This window comes from Pristiophorus japonicus, chromosome 22 (genome assembly GCF_044704955.1).
Source record: "Pristiophorus japonicus isolate sPriJap1 chromosome 22, sPriJap1.hap1, whole genome shotgun sequence".
Lineage (NCBI taxonomy): Eukaryota > Metazoa > Chordata > Chondrichthyes > Pristiophoridae > Pristiophorus > Pristiophorus japonicus.
In genome coordinates this window covers 10706246-10725829 of record NC_091998.1, presented here as the reverse complement: position 1 = coordinate 10725829, position 19584 = coordinate 10706246, and the positions used below count along the sequence as shown (strand labels likewise).

Here is a 19584-nt window from a genome sequence, read left to right as displayed (position 1 = left end):
CTCTCTCTCTCGAGCTGTGTGAGCCATCGAAACAGCGGCTAGACAGGAAACGGAGGAGAAAAGTGCCTTTTCATTCAAAAGTTGTGACCTTTTGCCCGAAAGGTTTGAGCTCCTGAGTCTGCAGACCTGCCGTTGCACTGCACAGTCAGCAAATCGCGCAAGTGCGGTGCGTTTTTTGAGATTTTGTCACGTGAAAACAAATGGGCGCTTTCATCGGCAAGACCGGGATTGTTGCAACCAACTTTAGTACAACCGGTGACTGCATGAAGCAGCGGGGCTGCTGAAGCAGACTTTCCGAAAATGTTACAGGAAACTTGAAAGAGTTTTTTTTAAAAAAAAAAGCTATTAACCATCGTGAATAAACGTCATCTCTAGCCTTGAGTTTCACATTGGCAGGCCTGTGACTGCTGGGGCATGAATGGCGGTTCTGCTCAAGAGTGTGAATCATTTGCATTGTCTGAATGACCCTGCTTTCACCGGATTGGATTGGATTGGGGTGTCTTGCTCTGAGACGTCACTGGAGGGACTTTGCTTTCTGTGCAGCCAGTCAACTTTCTGGCAGTCAGTGGAAGTCTGAAATGGTTTCCCTTGCCCCCTGTATCACAAAAGGATTTATATTTTTTTTAAAAATCCTGTTGGAGGCATGACACTGAAGCTTTCACTCCTCAGTGTCATTTGAAGGGAGGCTGAATGTGTTCCTCCACCACAATCTTTTCCAAGGCTAACTTTTTTTCCACCTTTTTAAGCACTCTCTGTGCGGATTTAACCTCGGCCTGGGCTTGTGACAGGTCCCACTGAAAGGAAAATTGCCTTGTGTTCCAAGCGTGCTGCTGTTGGTGAGTGCAGAATCAAAATTGATCTTTTTTTTTGCGCCCCTGTTCTGCAGACACTTTGGATTATTAAACTCGTATTGCCTTCCCCCTGTGCATTTACAGCGTTTTAGTCTGAGAGGCAAAACGGCCAGACGTGCACACGATTAATCTTGTACCTTGTGAATCTGAATCTGTTGGGTTAGTTTGAGCGTTTCACAGCTGCAGGGAAATGAAAGATCCAGGGAAACACGGTATGTGGAAGTCCCATTGTCAGAGTTTCATGCTGTCTCTTTCGCGGATTTACAGCATCGTGCAAATGCTCATTAATTCTTTTTGTGACCCGGCAGCTTAAAATTGCTGCCCTTTTGCCCACCTGCGGAGAAGAATATTGACTTGATGTGAATATTCAGCACTTTGCTCGGGGAAACCGTACGACCACTTGTTTTACAAATAGGAAGACACTGCCAATGAAAATGTGGCAACTTTGAGGCAATCCTCAAATTGTGCATTTGCAAAGAGTCCTATTCCTCCCCCCCCCCCCCCCCCACACACACACACACACACACCCCGGCCCCCTCTGTTTGCAAGTAGCAAACGCTGACTTTGTCTTTTTCAAGTGACGTTTGGGTGCTTGTAAATCATTATTAAGAGCTCGAGTGGGTTCAGCTCTGCATTGTGAAACCCTGGGGGTGAGCAGGAGTTGAGCCTCTTCAAGCACGCTTGATACGCAACCACTTGTCTCAGTGCAGTCCTTTCAACACACACACAAAAAGGGAGAGACTGAGAGGGAAAAAAAGCCGTCTTTTTCCCAGAGCACCTGTCAAGATTTTTGTGAATGTTAGTCCCGAGACGTTAGCCGAGAGAACACTTTGTCTTCAGCCACAGTTATTCCCCAGGTCCGTGTATTATTCGAGAGACCAAAGCTAGAGGTCATAAAAATAAGAGAGTCACTAATATATCCACTGGGGTTTTCACCTTCTGTGCTGTACGATTCTACACCAGCTTCCTCCCCTTTTTAGTAAAGTTGCTGGTATCAGTGTGTGTTCAAACACTTCCACTTGCCTTTTGAGCTGTGGCCTTCAAAATAAATCCATAGCAAAAGTATATAAATGGAAGTTCTTTAATCACAAGGTCTGTCTGTATTTCTATTGAGTGGGGTGATGGCCCATGCCTGTCGAGCGATTTTAAGCCACAAGAAACCCTGTGCTGTACCATTCGATGATTCAGTAAGCAACTTTCCCAAAGGTAGCCCCGAATATTTCTACGACTGGCGTGTGGAGCTGGATGCGGGGTAGATACCAGCGGCGTTCCAAACGCGCGGGCGCTGAGCCACGCTGTCGACAAATTTGCGGGGGCCAAATGGACCCAATGAAAGCCGGATCTTCCCAGCGGCTGCCCTCTATTGACTGTACCGTGGCCACGTTTACTGTGTGGGAGCCGGCACCAACTCACACCACAAGTCCTTTTGAACGCAATGGGAATATAACGAAAGAAAGACTTGCATTTATATAGCGTCTTTCACAACCACTGGACGTCTCAAAGCGTTTTACAGCTATTGAAGTACTTTTGGAGCGTAGTCACTGTTGAAATGTGGGAAACGCAACAGCCAATTTACTGCGCACAGCAAGCTCCCACAAACAACGACGTGATAATGACCCAGATAATTTGTTTTTTTTTGGTTACGTTGACTGAAGGATTGGCCCCAGGACACCGGGGATAACTCCCCTGCTCTTCTAATACATAGCACCATAGGATCTTTTACGTCCACCTGAGAGAGCAAACAGGGCCTCGGTTTAACGTCTCATCCGAAAGTTGACACCTCTGACAGTGCGGCGCTCCCTCAGCACTGCACCGGGAGTGTCGGCCTGGATTAACGTGCTCAAGTCCCTGGAGTGGGATTTGAACCCACAACCTTCTGACTCAGAGGCGAGGGTGCTGCCCACTGAGTCACGGCTGACACTGACTATAAGCATGTTACATTTGGTGTTGAAGGTTATTGCTGGAGTTGGATGCCTTGCAGCAGATTGCTGGAAATACATGTCCTGAAAGCACAGATCCATCATTCTCTGACCCCTCTCGACCTTTGTGTTTGAACAGGTTTCAGGTGGAAGAGAACAAATGACAGTGTTTTCTTTTTATTCTCTTTTGACTGATTTGATCTGGTGATTTTTCGCCTTTTCTCTCCTCCCCCACCCCACCCTTTACCGGAAAGAGTTTGCCCTTTACTGAGGAGGTCCAGTGCAGAGGTTACTGTTGTGTATGTCAAGCGTCTGTTATTGGTGTGCAGGAGCCTGGCCACGGTGCAGAAGGTTGTTGCGGCTGAGCCCAGGCCTGTCCCTGTTGGACCCGAGCTTGCAGTTCAGGTGCAGGAGGCCAATATCGACGCAACCCACCCATAATGAGTTCACCGCAGACCGGGGTTGCCAATAATGTTCCCTCCGCGTAGAAAGCGGGAAGGTAGAATCATAGAACGGTGACAGCGTTAAAGGAGGCCATTTGACCCGTCGAGCCCATGCTGGCTCTCTGCAAGAGCAACTCAGCCAGTCCCATTCCCCCGCCCTTTCCCTGTAACCCCGCAAATTTTTATCCTTCAGGTACTTATCCATTCCCTTTTGACAGCCACAATTGAGTCTGCCTCCACCACCCTCTCTGCCAGCACATTCCAGATCCCAACCACTCGCTGCGTAAGAAAGTTTTCCCTCTTGTCGCCTTGGGTTCTTTTGCCAATCGCCTTAAACCTGCTCCCTCTGGTTCTCGACCCTTCCGCCAATGGGAACAGTTTCTCTCTCTCTGCTCTGTCCAGGCCCCTCCTGATTTTGAACACCTCGATCGAATCTCCTTGCAGGCCCCTCATGAGCTGTTCCCTCCACGGTATCGCGCAGCCGCACGGCAAATTTAAAGGTGCAGCGCACAAAAGAAAATTTGGAGGGAGCAGTGGTTGCCAATCCTCCAGGATTGCCCTGGAGTCTCCAGGAATTAAAAGACTAAACTCGAGGACACTGCTGTGAGCAAACCCAGGAGAAAAATCACAGGGTGCATTAAAAAAATTATTGTGCTTTTAAAACACTTTGCTCATTCGTGGTAAAAGATGATCCTGGACGGGAGAAAAGGCTGTTTGATTGTCTAGAGTACTGCGTGCAGTTCTGGTCACCATGTTACAGGAAAGATGTGATTGCACTAGTGAGGGTACAGTGGAGATTTATAAGGATGTTTCCTGGACTGGAGTATTTTAGCTATGAGGAAAGATTGGATAGGCTGGGGTTGTTTTCTTTGGAACAGAGGAGGCTGAGGGGTGACCTGATTGAGGTGTGTAAAATTATGAGGGGCCTGGATAGAGTGGATAGGAAGGACCTATTTCCCTTAGCAGAGGGGTCAACGAACAGGGGGCATAGATTTAAAGTAATTGGTAGGATGTTTAGAGGGGATTTGAAGGGAAATTTCTTCACCACCCAGAGGGTGGTGGGGGTCTGGAACTCACTTCCTGAAAGGGTGGTAGAGGCAGAAACCCTCACCACATTTAAAAAGTCCCTGGATGTGCACTTGAAGTGTCATAATCTACAGGGCTGTGGGATAAGGCTGGATAGCTCTTTGTCGACCGGGGCGGGCACGATGGGCCGAAATGGCCTCCTTCTGTTCTGTAAGTTTCTGTGATTCTAAGTCAAAAATCATCCAATCGGGTAGTGGAGAATCTCGCGTTCCGATTGGCCGAGGCGCAGCGACCAATGGCGCGGGGGCGGTGGGCAGGAGGTCTTGTGACGACCCCTCCAGCATTGTACCCAACCAGAGCTGTCGAACCAGAATGCGGACTGGGAATCAAACTGGAAACTTTCTTGTTGTGGGGGCGTCGGCTGTTCATCGGAGAATGCCACCGCGGCGAGACGAGCCACAGATGAACAGCGACAGCGGTTGTCTGGTACCGTTCTCTGCCACGGTTACCCAGCTCCTGCTTCAGGCCCAGGGCTGTTTTCACTTGTGCTTATGCCAACTGTGGATGCATTTCCCCCCCCCCCCCCCCCCCAGGATTTGTGATTAGGGCTGCTCCGACTTAATGAGCTGAGAGGGAATTAAATTATTCCAGTTCCCAGTCCCATGGATTTCCTAAACACCTGGCAATTGAGCCAGATGTGCGGAAGTCTTTCTACGCAGTGAGTTGCTGCGATTTGGAACATGTTGCCTGATAGGGCAGCAGATTCAATAGTAACTTTCAAAGGGGTATTGGATACATACTTGAAGGGCAAAATATGAAAGAAGAAAAACTTGCATTTATATAGCCTTTCACGACCACCGAACGTCTCAAAGCGCTTAACAGCCAATGAAGTACTTTTGGAGTGTAGTCACTGTTGTAATGTAAGAGTTGGGAAGTGCGACTAATTTTATAGCTCTTTCAAAGAGCCAGCACAGGCCGAATGGCCTCATTTTGTTCTGTGTGAAGCAATGATGCTGTCTTGAAAGAGGAAGAGATTGATGTAAAATTTTCGATTGGCATGAGATCTTAAGATAGATGGGATAGCAGAGATTGGAACACCTGCACTCTGGCCTCTTCAGGGGCACTGTTGTGTAAACTGTCCCACAGACACCAGAGGGCCTCAAGGTAGCAAGGTCTGAGCTGAGGTTACCGATCGTAGCTGGGGGTGGACTTACGGTGGCTACCATTGGCCCCGGCACTCGTTGCTGCTCCGCTTTGCCGTCCAATGACCGTGGCAGGAAAAAAGAAAGAAGACTTGCATTGATATAGCGCCTTGCACGACCTCGGGACGTCTCAAAGCCCTTTACAGCCAATGAATTGCTTTTGAAGTGTAGTCACTGTTGTAATGTGGGAAACCCTGTAGCCGATTCTGCGCACAGCAAGCTCCCACAAACAGCAATGGGATAATGACCAGATAATCTGTTTTAGTGATGGTGATTGAGGGACAAGTATTAGGAGAACTTCCCTGCTCCTCTTCGAAATGGCTCTTTTATCTGAGAGATCAGACGGGGCCTCGGTTTAACTTCTCATCCGAAAGATGGCACCTCTGACAGTGTAGTGCTCCCTCAGCACTGCACTAGGAGTGTCGGCCTGGATTTTTGTGCTCAAGTTCCTGGAGTGGACGTGAACCCACAACCTTCTGACTCAGAGGTGAGAGTTTAGATGTCTGTTCAGGGGAGTATTGGTATGGCAGGTGAAGCCTGCCACAGTGGAATGGCCAGCTGGGGCTCACTATCGAGTCTCGCGCATGAAGTATAGCTGATTCCAGTGAGAGAATAGCTTGGTGGATCATTAACCTGACTGGCAAAAAAAAATCCCAAAATATTAACACCAACTTGATGCAAAAGCCAACCTATATTATGGCCGTTGAATACTAGAGCTCAGTTTCATGCAGGTGCTGTAACGAAAGATCCCACGGCACTATCTGAAGCGGGGAAGTTCTGTCTTGGAGTCGAAATCGATGTTAACATTCATGTGTTTATTTTCCTGCTCGCTTCCATATTTAGCCACTGTATCGTCCAATCTAAAACTGACTGTTCTGTTTCAAATCAGGAATGTGATTTGTGTAGCCAACAATAACGGCAACAACCTGCATTGAAAGAGCACCTTGAACATAGTAAATTGTCCCAGAGCGCTTCACAGCAGCGAGTATCAAACACAATTTGGCACCGAGCCATAAGGAGATATTAGGGCAGCTGAGGTCACAGAGGTAGGTTTTAAGGCGTGCCTTAAAGGAGAAAAGAGATGGAGAGGTTTAGGGAGGGAGTTCCAGAGCTTGGGGCCCAGGCAGCTGAAGGCACGGCCACCAACGGTGGTGCGATTAAAATCAGCTGGGTGCAAATGACCAGAATTTGAGACAAGTAAATCACAAGGATAAGGGGTAAGCCATTTAGGACTGAGATGAGGAGAAACTTCTTCACTCAGAGAGTTGTTAACCTGTGGAATTCCCTACCGCAGAGAGTTGTTGATGTCAGTTCATTGGATATATTCAAGAGGGAGTTAGATATGGTCCTTACGTCTAAAGGGATCAAGGGGTATGGAGAGAAAGCAGGAAAGGGGTACTGAGGTGAATGATCAGCCATGATCTTATCGAATGGTGGTGCAGGCTCGAAGGGCCGAATGGCCTATTCCTGCACCTATTTTCTATGTTTCTGTTACAACAACAACTTGTATTTATATAGCACCTTTAACATAGTAAAACGTCCCAAGGCGCTTCACAGGAGTGCTATCAGATAAATATTTGACCCCAAGCTGCATAAGGACAAATTAGGGCAGGTGACCAAAAGCTTGGTCAAAGTTGTAGGTTTTAAGGAGTGTCTTAAAGGAGGAAAGAGAGGTGGATAGGTTTTGGGAAGGAATACATGATGTTTCCCCCTGGCTGGGGAGTCTAGAACCAGGGGTCACAGTCTCAGAATAAGGGGTCGGTCATTTAGGACTGAGTTGAGGAGAAACTTCTTCACTCAGAGGGTGGTGAATCTTTGGAATTCTCTACCCCAGAGGGCTGTGGAGGCTCAGTCTTTGAGTATGTTCAAAACAGAGATTGATAGATTTTTGGATATTAAGGGAATCAAGGGATATGGGGATAGTACAGGAAAGTGGAGTTGAGGTAGAAGATCAGCCATGATCTCATTGAATGGCGGAGCAGGCTCGAGGGGCTGAATGGCCGACTCCTGCTCCTAATTCTTATGTTCTTATTCCAGAGCTTAGGGTCCAGGTAGCTGCAGGCACCCACCAATGGTTGAGTGATTATATGAGAGGATTCTAAAGAGGCAGAATTAGTCATCGTCATAGGCAGTCCCTCGAAATCGAGGAAGACTTGCTTCCACTCTAAAAGTGAGTTCTCAGGTGGCTGTACAGTCCAATACGGGAATTACATTCTCTGTCACTAGTGGGACAGACAGCGGTTGAAGGAAAGGGTGGGTGGGGAGTCTGGTTTGCCGCACGCTCCTTCCGCTGTCAGCGCTAGTTTTCTGCATGCTCTCGATGATGAGACTCGAGGTGCTCAGCGCCCTCCCGGATGCACTCCCTCCATTTAGGGCGGTCTTTGGCCAGGGATTCCCAAGTGTCGGTGGGGATGTTGCACTTTATCAGGGAGGCTTTGAGGGTGTCCTTGAAACTTTTCCACCTGGGGCTCGTTTGCCGCGTAGGAGTTCCGAGTAGAGCGCTTGCTTTGGGAGTCTCGTGTCGGGCATGTGAACAATGTGACCTGCCCAACGGAGCTGGTCGAGTGTGGTCAGTGCTTCAATGCTGGGGATGTTGGTCAGATCGAGAACACTAACATTGGTGTGTCAGTCCTCCCAGGGGATTTGCAGGATCTTGCGGAGACATCGTTGGTGGTATTTCTCCAGCGATTTGAGGTGTCCACGTCTCTGAGCCATACAGGAGGGCGGGTATCACTACAGCCCCGTCGACCATGAGCTTGGTGCCAGATTTGAGGGCCTGATCTTCAAACGCTCTCTTCCTCAGGTGGCCAAAGGACGCTGGCGCACTGGAGGCGGTGTTGGACCTCATTGTCGATGTCTGCTCTTGCTGATAATCGGCTCCCGAGGGTTAGTACACAGTCATCCATCATAGGCAATCCCTTGAAATCGAGGAAGACTTGCTTCCACTCTAAAAGTGAGTTCTCAGGTGATTGTACAGTCCAATAGGGGAATTACAGCCTCTGTCACAGGTGGGACAAATAGTCGTTGAAGGAAAGGGGGGGGGTGGGACTGGTTCGCCGCATGCTGCCTGCACAGTCCATAAAGCTCTACTGTGAAACGGAGCTAATAAAACCCACTGCTCTCTTTATTTAGCGACGTACTCCCGACGTGAAAGGATTTAAAAAGAAAGAACAGCAAATGGTGGAAACACACAGCAGGTCAGGCAGCGTCCGGGAGGGAGAGACAGACAGACAGGTTAACGTTACGGATGGTAACGGGCCCGCTGTGCGTACTCCAGCACTTTTGCTGCTTTCCGTCTCCGATCTCCAGCCTCTGGAGTGTTTTGGTCTGGAACCCCAGCGTAATACCGAGGCTGCCGTGCGTCTGGACCACAGGCGGTCCCTCATATCGAAGATGACCCGCTTGCACGCCAAAAGGGGATGAGTTCACAGGTGTTTCAATGAAGGACCTAATATTCCGGATCCCGAACCACATGTTGAAGGGTGGAAGATGCCTGTGCGTGGATTTTTTTAACGTGGGGTGGCCGTTGCACACCAGCCACCACACGGGGCTTGACAGAGCCGGGTCTCGGTCCAGTGGCAAGGATTAACCACGACGACTGGAGACCAGCTCTGTTGCACGGACCTAGTGCGCGCACACACACATATCGCACAGTGTGGGCTGGGCCCGTGCTGCCCCTGGGCCCTCGGCTCTTCTGGGCCCCGAACTCACGCCTCTCCTGGGCCCCGATCACATCGCTCCACAATCTCCCGCCGCTCCTGCGCCCGACCTCGCCATGTTGTAGTCACACGGACCCGCTAATTACTGAGAGAGGTCCAGCCCGCTAGTTTTTTTTTTCCTTCAATGTTCACTGTGAAGCCTTGCAAAGGGTTAAGCTGCACGGGGACGGCTGGTGGGAGGTGCTTTTAATATTTAACAGGAAGTTATCGGGGCAAGAGCGGGCGCGCGTGTTTCTCAGGCTCTGCTGAAACAAATATTTGAAATCGTTTGGGAGTTATTGACTTTGCTAATCCGTGCTTTTCTTTACGTCGCTTTCTGCAGCCGGCGGAGAGGATATTCGGACAGGGAGGAATCCTTTGTTGATTCTCAACACCTGTGGTGCCTTCTGCCCCGAGGCACTGAAGTTAGGTGAGTTGTGCATGATTGAATTCCTTCTGCCCCTTCCTCCTCCCCCCCCACCCATAATTGATGAGATCAGATTTGCAAATAGTCGCGATACAATGGTCAGTGAAGCGAGCTTTGACAGACAGCCTGAAGGAAGGGAAGATTTAAAAGCCTTCTGTTGAGGCTCGAAACAGGGGGGCGCTTTCATCCAGATGGAGTTTTTTCATTCAACGCCGCGCGTCTCCCATTAATTGAGATCCTCTGGCCCTGCCTGTGTGATTCGAAGAAGCCTGCTGCGTTTTGTGTTGTTGAGGCAAAGGACAGAGGTTTTTCTTTTTCCCGCGCGCTGAAATTCTCCCTCCGCGTTGACTGCGACCCAAGTTGTCTCAGCCGGCTGGCTCTGCGTGCCGGGGTTGCCGAGAGCACGGTACGAGCTGATGGGCGGGCTTGATTGAGAAGAGGGCTTATCGAAGTGAGCTTGTTCAGGCTAAGATCCTGTCGAATGTTGCGTTTGGCTGAGGCAGCCCTCCGTGGTGTGATCAACAGAGTGGCTCAGCAGGCAGTCGACGAGACGACTGGGAAGTCCCTGAAAGACTCAGTCACTCACTCATAGGCAGTCCCGCGAACCGAGGATGGCTTGCTTCCACACCAAAAAAGGATGAGTTCACAGGTGTTTCTATGAAGGACCTGAACTACATCCTGAAGAGTGGAAGATGCTGGTGCGTGGATTTTTTTAACGTGGGGTGGCCGTTGCACACCAGCCACCACACGGGCACGACAGAGCTAGGTCTTGGTTCAGTGGCCAGGGTTAACCAGGACGACTGGAGACCTGCTCTGCTGCACGGACCTAGTGTGCGCACACATCGCAGTGTGGGCGCCTCTGGCCCCGAGCCCCTGGCCCCGAACTCACCCCTCCCCTGGGCCCCGATCACATCACTCCACAGTCTCTCACAGCTCCTTCGTCCCGACCTCGCCACTCTTGCTGCACCTGCCCACGCGCCAATCACCGACCTGGATCTTGATGACGTCATTCTCCGCTGCCATCACCCTCCTGCACCAGCTCATGCTGTACCTTGAAGTGGCCTCCAGACTGCTCGCGAGGCCTCCATGTTGCTCCCAGGCTGTCGCGGCTTTTATGTCCCCAACCTGCCGCTAGTGTTCTCACGCAGGTCGGGGCCTCCTGAAAGAAGCCAGTAAGGGAAGCCCAAGTTTGGCCTCTCAAGGCCGGGGGAAAAGTTCTCCCCGAGGAGCATTCTTGACTCCTGCGTGGGGGGTGGAAGATATGACTGGAGAGTGCCTGGTAGTCACCTTGGATGACCATTTACCAGACCGTCTCCGTTCCCCCCCCCCCTCCCACCAAAAAAAAAAGAAACTGGAATTGTTGCCAAGCTTGCCTGTCTTTGGAGGAAGTTGGAGAAAGTTTGATTGAGGTTGCACAGTCCACTTGCTGATGGAAGATGTGAGCCTTTTCTGCTGACTGGCTTCAGTGGCAGTCTTCAGGTAACTGCGTCTGGCTTTAGATGACCGGCCAATTCTACATGTCTAATTCCGACATAAAGGCATTTTAATAACAAACTGAAGACCTGAGATTTTAGTTTCAATCCCGTCACAAATCACCCTCCATTGAAGAAAGATGCTGTTAAATAACAGTGAAAATTTTGCGGCGTTTTCATAAGGGTGTGCAGAGGTTCTTGAAAACAAAGGTAGCATTGTGGTTATGTTACTGGACTGATGATCTGGGGACACAAGTTCAAATCCCACCACGACAACTGGGGACTTTAAAAATCTGGAATTTAAAGCTAGTATCAGACCATGAAACCAGATTGTTGCATAAACCCATCTGGCACATTAACATCCTTTGGGGAAGGAAATCTGCCGCTCTTACCCAGTCTAGCCTACATGTGACTCCAGACCCACAGCAGTGTGATTGACTCTTAAATGACGGCTCACCACCACCTCCTCCGGCGCAACTAGGAACAGGCAATAAATGCTGGCCTTGCCAGCGACGCCCACATAGAAACATAGAAAATAGGTGCAGGAGTTGGCCATTCGGCCCTTCGAGCCTGCACCGGCATTCATTTAGATCATGACTGATCATTCACCTCAGTACCCCTTTCCTGCTTTCTCTCCATACCCCATGATTCCTTTAGCCGTAAGGGCCATATCGAACTCACTCTTGAATATATCCAGTGAACTGGCATCAACAACTCTCTGCGGTAGAAAATTCCACAGGTTCACAACTCTGAGTGAAGAAGTTTCTCCTCATCTCAGTCCTAAATGGCTTACCCCTTATCCTAAGACTGTGTCCCCTGGTTCTGGACTTCTCCAACATCGGGAACATTCTTCCTGCATCTAACCTGTCCAGTCCCGTCAGAATTTTATTTGTTTCTGTGAGATCCCCTCTCATCCTGCTGAACTCCAGTGAATACAGGCCCAGTCGATTCAGTCTTTCCTCATATGACAGTCCAGTCATTCCGGGAATCAGTCTGGTGAACCTTCGCTGCACTCCCTCAATAGCAAGAATGTCCTTCCTCAGATTAGGAGACCAAAACTGAATACTACTATTCCAGGTGAGGCCTCACCAAGGCCCTGTACAACTGCAGTAAGATCTCTCTGCTCCTATACTCAACGTACCATTTGCCTTCTTCACCTCCTGCTCCCGTGAGCGAATAAAAAAAAAAGGGAAGCTCATATCCATTAGGAAAAGTTACACATTTTTCTTTCGCATGGTTTGTGCTTTTTGCACGCTTTCTCGTCTTTAATGTTGACATTTCAGAGGCAGTGAGTTGTCGCATATCACCTGGGGCTCCTGCACTGTAAACTGGAAACACATTTGTGAAGCTGATGGGTTTTGCTGGTTTGAATGCAAAGTGCTTGCTGCAGTGTGATGGTAAATGGAAGAGACAGATTGTGCGTGATTGGCAGGTACTGCTGTGCTTTCTGTGAGCTGCATGCAGACGCTTGGATTCCCAGCAAAGAAATAACCCAAACTCCACATGCTCAAACACTGCTCTGCCCTGCACTTTCTTTAAGGGGGATCCTTCGTAAGATCTGTCGGGAGTACAGGCTGGGTGCTAGTGGGTATGATCTTGTTCGGGGTGGGACAGACCTGTGGGTAACATAAATACAAGGGCGCGTTGGAAAGAAAGACTTGGATTTATATAGCGCCTTTCACGGCCACCAGACGTCTCAAAGTGCTTTACAGCCAATGAAGTACAAGGTAGGTAAGGAATTTGATCCAGGGGAAAGAAAGATTTTTTTTCTTTTATTCATTCATGGGATGTGGGCATCACTGGTGAGGCTGGCATTTATTGCCCATCCCTAATCGCCCTCGAGAAGGTGGTGGTGAGCCGCCGTGTTGCACCGCTGCAGTCCGTGTGGTGAAGGTGCTCCCACAGTGCTGTTAGGGAGGGAGTTCCAGGATATTGACTCAGTGACGATGAAGGAACGGCCGATATATTTCCAAGTCAGGATGGCGTGTGACTCGGAGGGGAACGTGGAGGTGGTGGTGTTCCCATGCGCCTGCTGCCCTTGTCCTTCTAGGTGGTAGAGGTCGTGGGTTTGGGAGGTGCTGCCGAAGAAGCCTTGGCGAGTTGCTGCAGTGCATCTTGTAGATGGTGCACACTGCAGCCACGGTGCGCCAGTGGTGGAGGGAGTGAGTGTTGAAAGTGATGGTGGACTTGTATTTATATAGCGACTTTAACGACCACCAGATGTCCCAAAGCGATTTACAGCCAATGAAGTACTTTTTGAAGTGTAGTCACCATTGTAATGCAAGAACCACGGCAGCCAATTTGCACACAGCAAGCTCCCACAAACAGCAATGTGATAATGACTCGATAATCTGTTTTAGTTGATTGAGGGATAAATACCGGGGAGAACTCCACTGTTCTTATTCAAAATAGTGCCATGGGATCTTTTGCGTCGACCTGAAAGAGCAGACGGGGCCTCGGTTTAACGTCTCATCTGAAAGACGGCACCTCCGACAGTGCAGCACTCCCTCAGCACTGCACTGGAGTGTCAGCCGAGATTTTTTTTTTGTGCTCAAGTCCCTGGCACATTCCCAGAGCCCCAGACTACAATTCCACCCGATCGGATGGGTGAGGAGGCTCCCGACCTTAAAAAAAAAAAGAGTGGGAAGACCAAGGAGCAAATGGAAGAAACATAAATTGAGTGTGTGCGTCAAGTTTGGGGTTAATGGATTGTTGAAAAACCTTACTGACTATCTTGATTGTGACTTGGTCACCTAGCATTGCGAAACTGCCAGAACCAGTAGTTAAGAAATTGATCCTATGATACAATTTATTTTTTTAACGGTAACCCAGTCAATGATAAAGTGTACTCTGCGGTGGGACCTTTGAATGTTGACTTAGCTTTGGCAGTAACTTCCAAAAGACAGTGAAGTAGATTTTTCTTCCTGATGCCAAAACTGCGTTGTCGTTGCAGCAAACGGAGTTTTGCTGCTGAACAGCAGCAGGAATCATCTTGGGTAGTCCCTCGGAATCGAAGAAGACTTGCTTGCACTCTTTAAAAATGAGTCCTTAGGTGGCTGAACAGTCCAATACGAGAACCACAGTCCCTGTCACAGGTGGGGCAGATAGTCGTTGAGAGTAAGGGAGGGTGGGACTGGTTTGCCGCACGCTCTTTCAGCAGCCTGCGCTTGGTTTCTGCATGCTCTCGGCAGCGAGGCTCGAGGTGCTCAGCGCCCTCCCGGATGCACTTCCTCCACTTAGGGCGGTCTTTGGCAGGAATAACTCGCTGGTAAATCAGCAAATCGAATGACAGAAATATGATGGCCTTAAGGACCCCCCCAGGGATCTCCTGCAGACCTCTCGGGTCTCTTCTCGCCTCTATTCTCCCCCCCCTCTATCACTGGCAACTTATTCTCTAACCTGCGGTAGATGAATGTCGACTTTCATGCCAGCACTCGAAATCATTTATTTTTAGCAGAGCAATTGGTTGCTGTATTCATTGCAACATTGAGATTTTTATACAATGGATTCCTGAAGTCCCAATGCACCAAAGAGGGAAATTGTAAAATGCTGGAGGTAAAGTGAAGTGGTTTCTCTCTTTCCGTTCACTGTCCTTTCATATTAGTGTGTGTCCTGGTGCTCATGTTACACTAGAACTCATAAGGAGACTCCATTTCTGGCCTCTTTCATTGTTCCACCATTGGAGGCCGTGCCTTCAGCTGCCGAGGCCCTAGGCTCTGAAAATCCCTCCGCCTCTCGCATCTTCTTTAAGATGCTGCTTAAAACCTACCTCTTTGACCAAGCATCAATCCCAATATCTCCTTATGTGGCTCGGTATCAAATTTTGTTTGATCATTGCTTCCGTGAAGTGCCTTAGGGCATTTTGCTACATTAAAGGCGTTGTATAAATACAAGTTGCCATTGCTTGTGCTATTAATAAATTGAGTTACGTTTGTGAAAATTGCAACCTTTAAAGCTTTTTAAAAATAAGTTATTGGGACTAGTGATTCTCGTGTTGAGCTATGACACTAAGCTGGGTGGCAGTGCGAGCTGCAAGGAGGACGCTAAGAGGCTGCAGGGTGACTTGGACAGGTTAGGTGAATGGGCAAATGCATGGCAGATGAAGTATAATGTGGATAAATGTGAGGTTATCCACTTTGGTGGCAAAAACAGGAAGGTAGATTATTATCTGAATGGTGACAGATTAGTAAAAGGGGAGGTGCAACGAGACCTGGGTGTCATGGTACATCAGTCATTGAATGTAGGCATGCAGGTACAGCAGGCGGTGAAGAAAGCAAATGGCATGTTGGCCTTCATAGCGAGGGGATTTGAGTACAGGAGCAGGGAGGTCTTAGTGCAGTTGTACAGGGCCTTGGTGAGACCACACCTTAAGTTTTGTGTGCCGTTTTGGTCTCCTAACCTGAGGAAGGACGTGCTTGCTATTGAGGGAGTACAGCGAAGGTTCGCCAGACTAATCCTGGGATGGCAGGACTGACATATGAGGAAAGACTGGAATGGCTAGGCTTATACTCACTGGAATTTCGAAGAATGAGAGGGGTCTCATAGAAACGTATAAAATTATGACGGGAATGGACAGGTTAGATGCAGGAAAAATGTTCCCGATGTTGAAGTCCAGAAACAGGGGTCACAGTCTAAGGATAAGGGGTAAGCCATTTAGGACCGAGATGAGGAGAAACTTTTTCACCCAGAGAGTTGTGAACCTGTGGAATTCTCCACCACAGAAAGTTGTTGAGTCCAGTTTGTTGGACACATTCAAAAGGGAGTTAGATGTGGCCCTTACGGCTAAAGGGATCAGGGGGTATGGAGAGAAGGCAGGGGTGGGGTACTGAGGTTGCATGATTAGCCATGATCATATTGAATGGCGGTGCAGGCTCGAAGGGCCGAATGGCCTGCTTCTACACCTATTTTCTATGTTTCTATGACAGGAATTTTAGAAAAATGACTAAGTTCTGCTCCACCAGATTACCTCATCCTTTGGATGAGCTATTTCAACTTCGCTGCTGGGTTGGCAACCTGGTGGAACCGACTGCCCGCCTGCTGCAGAACCGATTTTCATCCCATTGAAATGACTCCCCTATTCAACCCAAGGTCCTGTCGGCCTGTACTTGGCGGACGTTATAGATCCCGTGCCACTGCTCAAAGATGAGCGCTGGATTCTGCCGGAGTCCTGGCCCGTATTCTTCCCTCAACCAACAATTCCAAAGGTTAATTATATAACTGGCCAAGTCAACTCATTCCCAATTGGTGGGATCTTGCTCTGCACAGAAGGGTTGGCCACGTTGTCGTCCTCGAGACACAATCCTGAAAAAAATGATGTAATTGGTCATTAATTTCTGAGGGTGGGATCTTCCTCTGCACAAAATGGCTGTCACATTTTTTTCATAACTTAATCACAGTTGCTGCTCTTCGAACCAGTTCCTTTGAAAGATGCGATAAAGAAAGACTTGAACTTATATAGCGCCCTTCATGACATGATCACCGGACATCCCAAGGAGCATTACAGCCAATCAAGTACTTTTGGAGTGTAGTCACTGTTGTAAAGCAGCAGCCAATTTGCGCACAGCAAGCTCCCACAAACAGAAATGTACTGACCAGATAATCTGTTTCAGTGATGTTGATTGAGGGATAAATATTGGTCAGGGCACCGGGGATAACTCCCCTGCTCTTCTTCGAAATAGTGCCATGTGATCTTTTACGTTCATCTGAGAGAGCAGACGGGGCCTCATTAACGTCTCATCTGAAAGACGGCACCTCTGACAGTGCGGCGCTCCCTCAGTACTGCACTGGAGTGTGTCAACCTAGATTTTTGTGCTCAAGTCCCAGGAGTGGGGCTTGAACCCACAACCTTCTGACTCAGAGGCGAGTATGCTGCCCACTGAGCCACAGCTGTCACTGGCTGATATAGGTGCTATACAAATGAAAGTCTTTGTTTTATGGTTTGCTTTGAATGTGCCACCAACCTTCCCCATAATTGCCTTGTTGCTTTACAAAATAGTCACGTGGCATTGCTAATTTTTGGAGATGTTACTGGTTTCCAACAAGTGAACTACTTGGTGTGTTTTTTTTCGGTAATTAGAGTTAATTAGAGCTTGAGGTTTTTGATGCTGTCACTAATCAAGGGTTAATGATTAATTAGGGCAGAAGATACCTGCAGTTGCAAGCGAGGCACGAAATCCAGTGGGGATGCCAAAGACGGAGCTCAGTTCCTTCTGGGCAAGAATAGCTCATTGCCATGGTTACATGGCAGCATTGTGGTCTGCTTCCATCTGCTGGACACCAGTGGGGGAGCGGGTCAGCAGGTCACTGCTCGCGGCCCGGAGAAAGCACCGCCCGCGCAGGCCAGCCCACAAAAGAATTTGTAAATTGCATTCATGTCGAATTGAAGCTGATGGCTGCGGACAGAGCTTAGCCCATCAAGAGCAACCCCTCCCCATCTCTCCTCCGTCACCCCCTTCCCCCCTTCCCCTCTCTTCCCCCCCCCTTCTTCCCTCTTCCCCCCCCTCCCCTACTCTCCCCCCCTTCCCCTCTCCCCCCTTCCCCTCTCTCCCCTCTCTCCCCTCCCCCTCTCTTCCCCCCCCTCCCCCCTCCCCCTCCCCTCTCTCCCTCCCCTCCCCCTCTCTTCTCCCCCTCCCCCTCCCCCTCTCTACCCCCTCTCTTTCCCCCCTCCCCCTCTCTCCCCCCCGATCTCCCGCCCTTCCCCTCTCTCCCGCCCTTCCCCTCCCTCCCGCCCTTCCCCTCCCTCCCCCCGCACCATTCTCTCCACCCCCTCACCATTCTCTCCACCCCCTCCCCGCACCCTTCTCTCCACCCCCCCCCCGCACCCTTCTCTCCACCCCCCCCCGCACCCTTCTCTCCACCCCCCCCCCGCACCCTTCTCTCCACCCCCCCCCGCACCCTTCTCTCCACCCCCCCCCGCACCCTTCTCTCCCCCCCCCCCGCACCCTCTTCCCCCCCGCCGCACCCTTCTCTTCCCCCCCCCCCCCACGCACCCTTCTCTCCCCCCGCCCCCCCGCACCCTTCTCTCCACCCCCCCCCGCACCCTTCTCTCCACCCCCCCTCGCACCCTTCTCTCCCCCCCCCGCACCCTTCTCTTCCCCCCCCCCCACCCCGCACCCTTCTCTCCACCCCCCCCCCTGCAGCCTTCTCTCCCCACCCCACCCCGCAGCCTTCTCTCCCCCCCCCCCCCACCCCGCACCCTTCTCTCCCCCCACCCCGCACCCTTCTCTCTCCCCCACCCCGCACCCTTCTCTCTCCCCCCCCCCCCCCCGCACCCTCTCTCACCCCCGCACCCTCTCCCCCCACCCTTCTCTCCCCCCCCACCCCGCACCCTTCTCTTCTCCCCCCCCCCCCACACCCTTCTCTTCCCCCCACCCGCACCCTACTCTCCCCACCCCACACCCTTCTCTTCCCCCCCCCCACCCCCTTTTCTCCACCCCCACACCCTTCTCTTCACACCCCCTTCTCTTTCCCCCTCCTCCTCTTTCCCCCCCCGCACCCTTCTCTTTCTCCCCCCCCCCGCACCCTTCTCTTTCTCCCCCCCCGCACCCTTCTCTTTCTCCCCCCCCGCACCCTTCTCTTTCTCCCCCCCCGCACCCTTCTCTTTCTCCCCCCCGCACCCTTCTCTTTCTCCCCCCCCGCACCCTTCTCTTTCTCCCCCCCCGCACCCTTCTCTTTCTCCCCCCCCGCACCCTTCTCTTTCTCCCCCCCCGCACCCTTCTCTTTCTCCCCCCCGCACCCTTCTCTTTCTCCCCCCCCCGCACCCTTCTCTTTCTCCCCCCCCGCACCCTTCTCTTTCTCCCCCCCCGCACCCTTCTCTTTCTCCCCCCCCGCACCCTTCTCTTTCTCCCCCCCCGCACCCTTCTCTTTCTCCCCCCCCCGCACCCTTCTCTTTCTCCCCCCCCCGCACCCTTCTCTTTCCCCCCCCCCCGCACCCTTCTCTTCTCCCCCCCCCCCGCACCCTTCTCTTCTCCCCCCCCCCCTTCTCTCCCCCCCCCCGCACCCTTCTCTCCCCCCCCCGCACCCTTCTCTTCCCCCCCCCCCACCCTTCTCTCCCCCCACCCCCCCCTCTCCCCCCACCCACACCCTTCTCTCCCCCCACCCACACCCTTCTCTCCCCCCACCCACACCCTTCTCTCCCCCCACCCACACCCTTCTCTCCCCCCACCCACACCCTTCTCTCCCCCCACCCACACCCTTCTCTCCCCCCACCCACACCCTTCTCTCCCCCCACCCACACCCTTCTCTCCCCCCACCCACACCCTTCTCTCCCCCCACCCACACCCTTCTCTCCCCCCACCCACACCCTTCTCTCCCCCCACCCACACCCTTCTCTCCCCCCACCCACACCCTTCTCTCCCCCCACCCACACCCTTCTCTCCCCCCACCCACACCCTTCTCTCCCCCCACCCACACCCTTCTCTCCCCCCACCCCACACCCTTCTCTCCCCCCACCCCACACCCTTCTCTCTCCCCCCCACCCACACCCTTCTCTCCCCCCCCCCACCCACACCCTTCTCTCCCCCCACCCACACCCTTTCTCCCCCCTT

At 51.3% G+C, this 19584-nt stretch overlaps 1 long non-coding RNA gene across 1 annotated transcript in view; it reads left to right on the top strand.

The window, feature by feature from the left end:
• The first annotated feature begins 739 nt into the window (after positions 1–739).
• Positions 740–19584, top strand: part of LOC139234676 (uncharacterized) — a 132281-nt gene continuing 113436 nt past the window's right edge. The window contains exons 1-2 of the long non-coding RNA XR_011588323.1: positions 740–836; positions 9483–9569. This is a non-coding gene — a long non-coding RNA (uncharacterized lncRNA). The remainder of the gene's footprint in view (positions 837–9482; positions 9570–19584) is intronic.